We start from the raw sequence: 4,185 nt of genomic DNA, 5'->3' as shown, positions 1-4,185 counted from the left end.
CTTGCTGGAAATTGAAGTCGTGCTGTAGAGACGGATTGGCAGGGAGGATGAGAAGCTCAGTCTTTGCCAGGTTGAGCTGCAGGTGATGTTCCTTCATCCATGCCGAGATGTCCGCCAGACAGCTTGAGATCCGTGCATTTACTGTGGGATCATCTGGTTAAAAATGAGAGGTAGAGCTGGGTGTCATCAAAATAGCAATGGTAAGAGAAACCATGTGCCTGTATGATGGGTCCCAGTGATGTGCTGTAAATGGAGAAGAGGAGCGGTCCAAGAACTGAACCCTGGGGAACCCCTGTGGTCAGTTGATGTGTTTTGGATACCTCGCCTCTCCATGCGACTCTGAATGACCTACCTGTGAGATAGGATTCAAACCAGTGGAGGGAAGTTCCAGTGATGCCCAGTGATGAGAGGGTGGACAGCAGGATCTGATGATTCACAGTGTCGAAGGCAGCAGACAGATCCAGGAGAATGAGAACTGATGATTTGGAAGCAGCTTTTGCGATCCGCAGGGCTTCTGTGACCGACAGCAGTGCGGTCTCGGTTGAATGCCCTTTCTTGAAGCCAGATTGGTTGACATCCAGCTGGTTGTTCAGAGACAGGAAAGATGATACTTGGTTGAAGGCAACTCGTTCAAGTGATTTCGCAATGAATGGTAGAAGAGAGACAGGTCTGTAATTCTCTAAAAGTGATGTGTTTAACGTTGTTTTTTTAAGCAGTGGAGTTACCCAAGCCTGCTTAAATGCTGTAGGGAAAATGCCAGTGTGGAGGGATGAGTTGATAATGTGTGTGAGAGCTGGTAGAAGTGGGACAGATGGCTTGTAGATGGTGTGAGGGGATGGGGTCTAGAGGGCAGGTGGTAGGTTGAGTGGAGAGGAGAAGTTTAGATACTTCTTCCTCGGTTAGTGGAGTGAAGGAGGATAGAAGGTTACTGGCTGTGGGAGGGGTAAGTCCTGGTTCCTGTGTGTGTGAAGCTGATAACTGACTGCTGATAGTTGTAGTTTTGTTAGTGAAGAAGTTAGCAAAATCATCAGCAGTTAGTGAGGAGGTGGGTGGTGGTGGAGGTGGACAGAGGAGAGAATTACGAGTGAAGTTATGAGTAATTACTTTACTTGTAACATCAAAAAGTAATCTGATTACGTAATGCAATTAATTACTTTACTTTTTGACCCAGGAAAAACCCTGTAATCATCTTCAGTCATCTGGATCCACAAATGCCAGTTCTTTCACAAAGAGGATGTCCATGAAAATGGTCCGTTGATCCTCATAAATGGGATCCATGATCTCCGACGTGGTGTTGAAGTCCAGGGCAGCGTTGCTGTTGATCATGAAGCAGTGGCTGAGTGGAGTAATTATGTGGTCTCCGCTGTCACAGTCATCAACTCCTGAGGTAACTGGGCGATTTTCATCATCTCTTTGTACTCTATGGTATCCATAAGATCAATCATCAGCCTCTCTCGATAGTACCGGCTGCCGATCTCATGGCCTATCGTGCAATCCAGGAGTTTGTTGATGGGTAAGGACAGTGGACAGGTCAGATACATGAAGAACTTGGTGATGTGGATGGTGTTGGCAGCCACCGCCAAGCCGTGGCGAGACCAGAGCGACTTAGGAACAATCTCTCCAAAGATGACTAAACCGATGGTGGACGCCACCACAGCACCCAAACCTGAGCCGATGAGATCATTGAGGAGGATGGTCAGCGTGGTGTTGACCAGGATGTTCCTGATGAGAAGCGAGCACAACAGGTAGTTTCTTTCCTTCAGTATGGGCTCGATCTTGCTTGCATACTTCTTAACTTCATTAGATCCACACATCTGCAGAATTCGCAGCTCCATCGGATGAAAATCCATGAGGTTTAGACCACCGAACGTCCCTGAGAGCACCAGGAGGATGGCTGTCAAAATGATGTAAAGCCAAATGGGAAGGAGCGACTTCTTCATCTCCACCACACGCAACCTTCCATCATCTTCTCCCAGCAGGTACCACTTCCCATCTTGACTGTTTCTAATGCACAGCGCATAATCCTTCTCGGACTCACTTTTCTTAAGTGCTTTAACTTGGACCTCCAGCACCACAGAGGTGCCCTGGCTGTTGACATTCATAATTTTACTGATGGAGATGTCTTTCGTGAAGTCAACACACGTACGCTTCATGTTAAAGCTGCTGTCCTCGCTCTGATCCATGAACTTAATCTGCCTCCAGGTGTCATTGCTGATCTGCAGTCCATAGAACCTGAGCTAGATGTCGCTATCCTCGGATACCTGTATGATCCCTTCCTCGGTGGTCGTGGCAGGCTTGACGCTCCTCTCCAAACGCATACCAAGGATCCAGCTGTCGCTCCCCCAGGATTCCGCTGTATTCGCACAGACTAAACTCCAAAATAACAGCATTAAAGTTAGCGTGTACCTTTTGCAACTGCACTCTGTCGCCATGTTTTGTTTCAAGAGTTGTGCCGCTCGCATCCAGGAAATCAGAGCTGATCACCTCACGCTTATCGATACCTCCTCTCTCCACTTCACTGCACACAATGAACAACAAAAATGTGTGATTATGCCGTTTATATACGTGTGCAAAAACACCTATTTATTGCCGCTCACTGTGACGTCATGGGATGTTCTATAAGCACGTGACATGCAGCCATGACTTCACAGTGAGCGCAGCGTCATAGAATGTCTCTGAACAGGTTCACGCCCACATTTAGGGGAAAACAAACCGCCATGCAGTATCAGTATCTTGCCATGTAAATTCTTATAAATTAAACAACACCATCATTAATATAAAGTATGATCTACTCTTCACAGCAAAGACGGGCTGAATATTATTAAACAATATTATCTCAATAAGAATAATTTATTGCATGACATATCAAGCTTGATTAGAAAGCAAGACACTAGCAACCTTAAACATATAGGGCCGGTTTCCCGTTAAGGGCTTAAAATAAACCAGGACTAGGCTAATTCTACTTAAATTAATCCACACTAAACAACTGACTTTCTGAGATGTTGCTTAAATTTGGATTAACTAGTTCTAGACTAAAGAGTCTCAGATTAAGGTAATCAAGGACAAGTGAGATCATCTTTTGGAAACCTGATTAGATTAATGGCATGCACATGTGGCTAAGAGAGGTTGCTATAAAAACCTGGTATGGAATACTTGTAATTCATTAGTCTTAAGGAGTGTGTGGAACAGGAGTCACTACACTTAACCAAAAAATTGATAAAGGCAGAAGAAAACGCTCAAAAAACTTCAGTGAATTTGAGAAGACCCTTTTTAAACATATTGTATCAAACTATCCTGTAATTGAAAACTAACAGCATGATTCAGGTACAGAAAACAAGAAGAAGAAGGCATGGATTTCCATATTGAATGAATTCAACTCAAATGAAAAAGTAACCAAACAGACACTCCAACAAGTTCAGGTAAGATTTATTGTTGCCCCATTCTTACAAATCAGTCAATTATAAATGTTTTCATTAATGAAATGTAAAAAGAAAACAATATTATATAGAACTCCTACTTCAGAGTATATAATATCTTGTAAAGGTCCTGTGGAAAAACATAAAAATAAACCTGAAAAAAAACAACTGCTGCTATGCGTCAAGTGCGTTTCAAGACAGGTGGGGGACTCCCAGTTCCACCAGACACAGAGGAGTTGGGGGACTTGTTGGCTGGGATTATTGAAAGTCAGCAACCCCTGGAAGGTATTCCAGATGATGACCATTTGGACAGTTCAGGTGAGGAATCTTTCAAAGACTCATTTTATAGGACACGTCTCATTTACAGTAACATGTGCTATCCCATCCAACATAATTAAATGCAAGTCATGTCTTTTTAACAAAAATTAGGTAATGACCTTTATTGTTGAAGTCAAATGTAATGCTACATTTTTTTTCCATACAAAGATGACCTGATCTTGACACAGGACTTGGGGAACAGTCAAGATGCTCAAATGAATCCAGCAGCAGCCAGCACAAACATGCAGCAGCATCCAGTCTCCTGCAGTAGCATTAGTCAGCATCCAGCAGTCTCTAATCCAGGCAGCAGGTCAAGAGGGAAAAGGATGACCATTCATGAGAAACTTGCCATAGAGTTCCATGAACGTAAATTACAATATTTAAAAGAAGAACATGAAGTCAAAATGAAAATTCTTCATCTTGAGTTGTCTATGAAAGAGAGAGACATGAA

General features: G+C 43.5%; 1 pseudogene; it reads right to left on the bottom strand.

The window, feature by feature from the left end:
• Positions 1 to 1,191: 1,191 nt before the first annotated feature.
• Positions 1,192 to 2,432, bottom strand: LOC130099693 (metal transporter CNNM4-like; annotated as a pseudogene).
• Positions 2,433 to 4,185: the final 1,753 nt, after the last annotated feature.

The sequence above is a fragment of the Rhinichthys klamathensis genome, unplaced genomic scaffold, assembly GCF_029890125.1.
Source record: "Rhinichthys klamathensis goyatoka isolate OS25496 unplaced genomic scaffold, OSU_Roscu_1.1 h1tg000011l_1, whole genome shotgun sequence".
NCBI classification, from domain to species: Eukaryota; Metazoa; Chordata; class Actinopteri; order Cypriniformes; family Leuciscidae; genus Rhinichthys; species Rhinichthys klamathensis.
This window is presented reverse-complemented; position numbering and strand designations above follow the sequence as displayed.